Genomic DNA, 10000 nt, shown 5'->3' on the forward strand with positions numbered 1-10000 from the left:
GTTGTTCTTTATTCGAAACATAATTGCCTTTGTTTTAAAAATAAATTATCGGAACATTTAACACATTATGACTTATAAAAAATGGATTGGTATGATCATAATAATAATGCTTTGTGTATTATTGAAATGAGCCTTTTAAGTTTAAGTATTGGGTCTATATTTCTTCTATAAACATTTCCCCAAACTTCAAAACAATGTTACATATGGAAAAAATAAATGAATGACATAACATATGCAGACATTTCTTATTCAGCATGTGTTTTACTTTATACCAAATAGCAATGGATTTGGATATTTTTCTTTAATACGTTCAATATGCGGCTTCCAAAATATTAATGATCAATTATTATTCTCAAGAATGTAGTTCATATACTCTGTCAATTTCCACTTGATTCAACTTTAATTTTTGTTTCACAATTTGACTTTGCACCACTAAACACCACAAATTTAGTTTTGTTATCATTCAATGATTACTTATTAATATTAAATAATTTTTTAGGTGAATCAACGCGACCTTGATTTTCCTCAACGCTTTCTTCAAGTCTTCTCCTGAACAATATACATTTGTATTATCTGCAACCGTAATACATTTAATTTATTAGATACTGAACAAATATCATTTAGATTAAGTATAAATAGTTTAGGTCCCATCTGGGGTGCACCCTGGACAGGTCGCCACCTCATCACAGGGCCAACACAGATAGATAAACAGACAACATTCACACACTAGGGCCAATTTAGTCTTATTAAATTCCCCATATTGAGATCTATTACTTAAAATAACTACTTAACCACTATTGTGAAACACCTTTCTAATTTATGGGAGTATTGGGATAGGATTGAGGAAGATGTCTGCTGTGGTGGAGGTGAGTTTTTGGAAATTAATATAATAAAAAGTAAGTTTTAAGGCGGTTTACTTTAAAGTGTAGTCTGACAATTTTAGGTTGGAGTATTTTATTTGTATTTAGACATTGCAGTACACCATACTTCTGGATGGTGAGCTAAAAGAGGATAATGGCATAACATAGAATAAATGAAGGAGACACACCAAATCTCAACAGCTTTCAGTTAGCTTTAGATTTTGAGAGTATAATGCGAATAACTATAACTTTACAACCCTTTGCTGTGAATAGTGTTGAATAATAATTACAAATAACAGCCTACATTAATAAATAGAATAAGAGCCGATATGTAAAGTGTTAAAAAGAGGAGAAGTGTGATTCGGCCTGGCGCTTAGAGCATGGCCTTGTGTGTTTGTTGTGACTAGGTTGGATAACCAGACGGAGAAAGGCAAGGCAAGGCAAGGCAACTTTATTTGTATAGCGCTTTTCATACACAAGGCAGACTCAAAGTGCTTCACAGACAACAAAGTGAAATGAAAGAAATTAAAAGCAAAATTAAAATGCAGACAATAAAAATAAAAACAGTGCGGACGTTAAAAGGTAAAAGATTAAAAGATTTAGCTGAAAGCTAAGGAGAAACGAGAATAAAACATTCTTTTGTTTTGGAGAATATCACACACAGCGGGAGGTCAGAGTGCAAGCATGACAGCTTGCTCGAACCTACTGATAGACAAATGATAGTTTAAATTAACTTATAGATAATCTTTAAGTGAATTAAAAGGGTACTTAAATACACATGAAGTAGTACGTATAATCTTTGAATTAGGGTTATTGATTAACATTTAATGGAATAATTAAGGCTGTGATTTAAACGGGATATGCAAAATTGAACTAAGCAAGAGGATAACGACAAGGCTGTGACAGAGCAGCAAGGAAACAACTCCTTAAAATATAGATCGCTGAAACTAAATGTCAGGGAACCGAGAGGATAAGAAAACAATGGGTGTACATGTTTTGAGTTCCAAATTCTGGAGGGAAGAAACCTCAACAAAACGTAAAACCAGACAGACGGACTTGGGTGGTAGTCGCGGTTGTCCTAGGTCAAGCTAGGGTGGAAACTGTTATGCAGCCGTGGGACTGCCAACTTCTCTAAACAAGACAAGCTCCAAAGTTGCAGCCAGAACATCATACAGGTGTGACAGAGGACGCCCACAGCAGGACGAACAGCAGGATTTACAAACAGACCCCTGCTGGACATAAGTGTCAACGGACAATGTTATCAGTTCATGATTGACAATGGTGACAATCTTTGAAGCATTTCTTTGTGGTCAACCTGCACACACCTTGTAATGACCTGTTTACGAACTGTGCCATGACAATCCAATACCGCACAGAAGGAACTTCCTGATGTTGCCTGACAGCACGACATCAGATGAAAACTACTGGGTACGCCTCCCAGGAACGAATGGAGGACGGGGACTGCTCCAACTGTCCTATCGGTAAAAAGCCCTGGCTGTCTGAGGTGCGTCCGTGTGCCCTGCCACCCAACCCGCCAAAGTGTATGACTACCAATTAGACGACTCATAATAGGAGCCCTTTGACTCTTATATATGGTGGAACTCAAGGTATGGCCGCTCATGTGAACTATCCTTACAACAATTAGCATGGTATAAGATGGACAATTAATGTCCCACCTTGTTCCCTTGCTCTCTGTCCTGCCTACGAAACCAAAGATTTAGGTCGAATGATTAAAACAGGGCGTAGCTGCCGCTGATTGGACCGATACACAAATACCACATTTTAATTATTTCGGTTGTCTGTTAAAAACATAGCTATTGGCTGCAATTTGGACACTCCTGCTGTAGGCTACAAGGAGCTAGCAGCTACACAACAGCTGAGCTAAAATAACAAAATTAAGCATATCAAATAATTGTAGTTGCTTATTACATACACAAAGTCGCAGAGAGACAGAAGTCTGTAGAAAGTATTCAGTAACAAACGTGTCCGCATCATTAAACTTTCTACAACAAGAAACATACTGAACAAATCCAGCAGTTACTGTCAGACTCTAATCTGGGGTACCTTTGTCTATCAGAGACATGGTGAAAACCCACAACACCTTTTGTTCTAATTAATGTCCCGGGGTGCAAGATTACAGAAAAAACAGATCGAGTGACAAAGGGGGGAGGAATTATGATTTATGAAAGGGAAAACATTAAAAATGAACAGATAACCCTCCCGGTAGATCATCCTGAGTGTGTTGGAATTAAAATCACATTTTCCTCATAAATGTATTTCAAGGTAATTGTAGTATACCGACCGACCACAGCTAAAGACATTTTTCTCGATTCATTTTCAGACATCCTCAAACAGCACAGTATGAAAGAATTGAACGTCATGGGGGACGTTAATCTGGACTGGTTAAATAAGACGCGTAGAAAGAAACTTAAGGATATTATAAACGGCTTCTACATGATACAAATGATAAGCAGCCCTACTAGAATTACAATTGGATGACAAAAATCAAAGACATCATCTGTAAATACACTAATACAAAACCAGAAAGAAGAGTGCTAAAATAAAAATACCATTGGATTAATAAAACAATTTGGATTCTAATAAGACATCGGGACTCAGCTCTCATAAGAGCAATTATAACAGGTCTAAATACAGATCGTATGATTTTAAAAGTTTTGAGGAACAAAGTTACAATGTTTATGCGGAAGTCTAAGGCTGACTTTCACTTAGAATTAATCAAAGCTGCAAAAGGGAACTTTAGACAGTTATGGAAAACCATATACAAACTTACGGGAAGAGAGCAAACAAGAAACAACACTATAACATTAAATATCAATGGCGCTACTATCGCAGACAGTCTGGACATAAGTAATAATTTTAATGAACATTTCATCCGGTCTGTACAAACCCTGAATAAAAAGTCCCTCAAAATCAGTGCAAATAATTGTCATTTATTCAGGATGGACTAATTTTAGAATTAACAAATGAAACAAAGTTAAACAAAATCTTCCCTGCATTATCAGACTCACGATCTAGAGATATATACGGGTTGGACACTATCTTCCTAAAAACGTATAAGGATAGTCTTATTGCTCCTATAACAATAATTGATAAATAAATCAATAACGGAAAACACTTTCCCTACCACGTCGAGAAACTGCTACTATCATCCAAATCCATAAAGCAAGAAATAAACAAGACACCAACAAGTACAGACCAGTTAGCCTTCTCCCCGTTATAACAAAAGGAATAGAAAATTTGAAGTTAAAAAGTGGCTTTGGAGCAATCAAAGCTGCTCACTCTGTCACTAAGAGGGGCATTATGTTGACACATCAACTTAATGTGTAGTATATTTATCCATGAGAGCATTTTTGTTGTAAATTGTGAGGTATGGCTGTTAAAATCTTGGTTGTTTTTACGAGTGATGACAGATGTGAACAAGAGCATGTATGGTCTTTGTGTGATGATGTAAATAAGGTGTGGTTGTATTGTATGGTAAGTATGTGTCGATGAAGGGGCATTTGGTGACTTTTCTTAAATTTGATTACATGTTATAGTATCATTATTTATTGAGTATTGATTATTATGAATGTATATATATTATTAATTATGGTAAATTAGTGTCATAAATTTATTGCTTGATTTTTGGATCCCTTTAATTTAGGTAGCCAGGGACTGCAGATGGAAAGTAGCTATTTAGATATAATCTGGTACAGAACATATCTGTTTCTGAACTTAATGTTTCTGTGCATTGTCCCATCATAGATAGGCTAAATTGAATACAACTACATAGTGAATTATTGAGGCCACAATAATTCACTAGGTCAGAGGTCGGCAACCTTTACCACTCAAAGAGCCATTTTGGCAAGTTTCACGAATTAAAGAAAGTAATGGGAGCCACAAAAAAAAATTTTTAAATTTAAAATGAAAAACACCGCATACAGAGCTTAAATGCTTTGTGCTATGTTAACCAGGGGTCTCAGACACACGCACCGGCACACACTTTCATGTGGAAATTTGATGTTAGTGCAGCCCGCGAGTTTTGAATAATTGGCACTTGACAGCGTCATACTTGCCAACCCTCTCATTTTTCCCGGGAGACTCCCGAATATCAGAGCGTGATGACACTACATTTGGCGCCCTCTACAGTCTGCCCTAATAGTGTACCTGATCGACCACATGTTGAATGCAGTTTCAGTTTGCTCACGTAAGTGACAGCAAGGCGTACTAGGTCAGCAGCCACACATCTTACACTGACGGTACCAATACCCAGAATCCCATGCAGCCCTAACTCTTCCGCTCAACCAACGCACGGAGGGGGGGGGGTTGATGTGTGGGGGTTGTGGTAGCGGGGGTGTATAATGTAGACCGGAAGAGTTAGGGCTGCATGGGATTCTGGGTAATGGTTGTGTTGTGTTTATGTTGTGTTACAGTGGGATGTTCTCCAGAAATGTGTTTTTCATTCTTTTTTGGTGTGGGTTCACAGTGTGGCGCATATTTGTAACGTAACAATGTTAAAGTTGTTTGATACGGTACGGCTACCGTCAGTGTAAGCTGTGTGGCTGATGAGTAAGTATGCTTTGCTGTCTCCTGTGTGTGCAAGTAATAACAACATACAACATGTGGCTGGACTGGCACGCTGTATGTAAATGCTATAGAGGACAATTACTGCAGTGCAATTAGGGCACGTCCTTTATTTAGTAATTAGAGTGGAAATAGGATTATTTTTACCCTGGGAGTAATCTATGAGAGACACTGAGATCCATAAATCTCCTGGGAAAATCGGGGGCGTCGGCATGTATGTAGCTGAGCCGCATCAGAGTGGTCAAGGAGCCGCAGGTTGACGACCCCTGCACTAGGTGTTGTAAAATATCAAAGTACTATTGCAAAAGCGAACAGTGACCTCAAACATGACCTGTCCTCCGCCTCTGTTCTTGCTGCACTTGACTATCAGCTGCCTTTTCTTTTTCTTGGATGTTTCTGAAACTACTACTACTACCACTACTACTACTATTACTATTACTACGACTAACACTGTCCCTGTTTCAGGGGGGAGGTGAGTTTGGATTGGGTCAAGTTTGAGCGTGTTGAGGTTTTATTTAATCGATATGATCAATCCGGTACAAGAATAAAGGAACGTAATGATTTAGATTGACAATTGCAGTGGTTGGCGGAAGCAACCCCAACCTCAAAGGAGGATGCCAATTCAGTAATTAAATGTTTTTTGAATGATCTAATATCCCAACATGGTTTCCCCAAAAAGATTAGGTCAAACAACGGCACCCATTTTAAGAAAACAGGTTATCATCTTCAGTCACAAGGTAAGGTTGAAAGGAGGAACAAAAAAAAAAATCAAAATAAATTGGCTAAAATCTGCGCACAGACCAAATTGAATTTAATTGACATGATTGCCATTAGCGTTAATGATCATTCTAATGTCCCTGAGTAAAACTGTTTTTACGGCCTTTGAATTTTTCACCCAATGAACTGCATACAGATCAGCACTTCCCAGGACCAGCAGCTTCCTAGGAAGCCGGAAAGACCATGAGACCAAAATGGTATGTTTGCAAAATGTAGAATTTGTGTGCCAGTTCCTCTGTGCAGATGCGAGGATGATAGCCGCCACTCCAGATTCCCTTGCACTCGCTGAGAGGGGCACGGTCAAAGCCAATCCAGGACCAACACCCGATACCTGACTGGAAGGAACCGAGAGGAGAGACAACACCTTGCCAGCAATGACGAGAACGACTAAGGTTGCCAGCCAATGTGTCCGTCGGGACCCCAGCAGCTGTGGAAGGAGGTGTCGGGAGTGCCGAAGCAGCGAGGAGGCCTTGAAGCAAGCCGAGGGCCTGGACCAAAGCCCCACGCCCCATACTCTGCCCCAGCCTTCCCCAAAGCCCCAAACTCTATCTCAGCTTTCCCCAAATTTCGGCCAGCACGCACATGCCACTGAACAGTCTGCCAAATGGACTGAGCCACACCCCAAAGAGAGACAGACTGTTTGAGTGGATCTCCTTCTCCACCAAGGCAGGCCACCAACTCGAGGCACCACCTGTTAGTCTACACGAGTACTAATCGAGCATGGACTCATACGAAATTCAGTGTTGTGTTCAAAATCAATTGGTAATCAACAATATTGGTAACTACATTCATTGCAAATGCCGGGAAAAATAATTCTGCAACAGCTTACAGTCATAAGTCTATATTCATTCTAAACCAGATCTTGTTTGATTCATTATTAATGTGAAAATACATCCGAATAAGCATATATATATATATATATTCATCTAATTATGTTCAATGATGTTCATGATCAAAGTATTCTGGTATTACTTTACTAAATCAAAGGGGTAGGCCACTATTGTGTTCTGTGAAATGGTTTTACAGCAGGCTGGTAACAGCGATCGCGTCTGTAGGAGGGTCATAGACGGAATTTTCGCCTCGTATAAAAACATTGAGGTTTTTGCCTCTATATGTGGTAGAGATTTAAGTTAGTGGCCTACGTCAGAAATCGATATTATCCAGGGTTTTAGAACCCTGGAAGAGGGGAATGTTGTGGAATTTCTGACCTTTTGAACTATATTTCATGTCTATTAAGAATGTCTGCTCATTTTCATTTATCTTCTATTCTGTGCAATTGAATGGTCCAGAGAGGGACAAAGTTGAATATGGAGTCGCGCCAACCTGTATACAGAATCTTTTGATTGTCTGAGTACGACTAAGGGATTCAAGTTTGTTATGGAACAGACAGGTCAAAACAAAAGACATTGACGCACGAGGGAAACAGATAAAAAAGGACAAAGTCAAACGAAGAGAAGCTTTTTTTTTCATTCCATGCTGGTCGGGCGCGCCCGGGGGGGAGAGACCGTCTGTGTGCTCGACAACTCAACCCAACCATTGTACCAGTTAATTATGAGTAAATTAAACTCTGTGTTAAACCTACTTTTGTTCTCATTGAAAACCTGACCTTCCACTACAGGAAGAAGATGGATGGATGGATGAACAGAAAAAAACTTCATTTATCAAAGCATTGTAGGCAACAGGAAGTCAGGCACATGCACACTAGCGTTGTTTGGCTTGATAATCATAGTGGACTAACTACACGGACTTTGCTCGGAGATTTCCCCTCGGAGTAAACGGAGCCAAGCGCTTGGTTTAACGTCATTTTCCCTCGCTTCCCGCCGTGCGTTTAAGAGCGCACTGCTGTGTTTAGATGGAGACAGGTGTGGACAATATTGGAGACACTTGTCCCCACACTAAAAGTATACAGCGAAGGAGAAAACAATTTGATGTTTTGCAGCAGGTGATGTGTCTTGAACGTTGTCACAACTTGTTTATAAAGTCTTTACTTTGTTTACTGGGATGTTCACTCCTCCTTTATTTAACTGCAAACTGTATTAGTGTTCAAATAATATTAGTACTAAGCAAAAAAATTTTGTCATCTCATCAAACTGAACGGAGGCTGTGAAGATTGTGTATTCGATGTGAGAGGTGTCCATCTTTTTTTGTTGTTGGCCAAACTGTTGTACTGAACCACAAGGAAGCGTTGGAGAAGAACAAAGCTTGTTTATTAGACTTCATCTTCATTAGCCAAACTGCTTTGTTTTATTTTGATGTCAAAAAGTAAACGCCGTGTTTTTTTTACATTACTTGTGTTTTTTTCATGTCACAAAGGTATTACTTCAAAAGTCATTCATGTGACACAGCATTTAGTTAATGTTTTATTGTGTATAGTTAATTCCTATATGACATATTTCTGCTCAAACTCTTAGTGGATCAGTCCGGATATAGCATCTACTTGTACATATAAATCTACATAACTTAAATAAATAAATTAATGAATAAAAAACCTACTCTATCGAAATGTAAAATTATAGATTAAGGCATACTTGTAAATGACCAAAAAGCTGACAAGTTTATATTTTTTAAAGAATAAAAAAACCTAATATTTGTCTTTAGATTTATGGATAACGTTTATCTATAGTCTTTTTATTAGACATGACAAATGACATGATGTATTACGTTCACACCCCAACACTGCTTTACCAAACAAACAGTAATCATGATTTCAATATTGATAACAATAAACTTAATTATTACTTTGGCCGTAATTGGCAGCCCTAGATCTCACACTATTTTTATCTATATGGACAAAAAGTGCAGTTACGACCATGAATACCATGAATTGATTAACGTGGACCCCGGACTTAAACTAGTTGAAAAACTTATTCGGGTTTTACCATTTAGTGGTCAATTGTACGGAATATGTACTGTACTGTGTAATCTACTAATAAAAGTTCCAATCAATCAAATAAACGTCTTATGGCATCAGGCGCCATCTTTCAAAATAATTTTATATATATATATATATATATATATATTATATACTATATATATATATTATATATAGAACATTTTTGCCTTGGTGCCCTTCTAACTTGCCTTGGTGCCCTAAAATATGAGCCCTCCTTTAAAAACCTCTAAAGGCTTAGTGGCCACATGCGTGGACAGCACCTTTTAGCTCTTATTTCCAAATTGTGTACACTACTGATTGGGGTCTTATGGCCGCTTATGTGGACACTCATACTGCCATCTGGTGGTGTCAGAAGAGTATAACATACAATGGAATTTGGAGAAAAAAAAGTGTAAAAATAAGAATTAGCATGTCACTAAACATTGAAGTACACGTTTGTGTACTTATGGACTAAGTACATCATATCAAGAGATGATTCTAGTTTTATTCTAATTAGGGTCCAATAAGCCCAAATAGCAAAGATAAATAAAAAAAACATGTAAAAAAACAGCTTGGCCTTAAAGTTAAGGCAACACTTGTCTTGACCTTAAAAAGTTAAAATTCGAGGCCTGATACACCATAGTAATACTTGTACCTCTGACTACGGTAGCCGTAATGGGCCGACAATTCCATTAAGCGCTGTGGCTTCAAAGTTGTACTAAAACATTTTGACAGATTTTTGAGTGCCGTGTGTAATGTTCTTTATTTTCAATGGAACATTTAAAGTTTTGGTGCGGTTTACTGGCGTCATATTGCAGTCTACACCATATCTTTTGTGTGTGACTGCCATCTACTGGTCACACCTAATATTGCAGCAGGTACCCAATAAAATTGCTTGAGGTCGGTA

This window comes from Entelurus aequoreus, linkage group LG16, assembly GCF_033978785.1.
Source record: "Entelurus aequoreus isolate RoL-2023_Sb linkage group LG16, RoL_Eaeq_v1.1, whole genome shotgun sequence".
In the NCBI taxonomy this organism is placed as follows: domain Eukaryota; kingdom Metazoa; phylum Chordata; class Actinopteri; order Syngnathiformes; family Syngnathidae; genus Entelurus; species Entelurus aequoreus.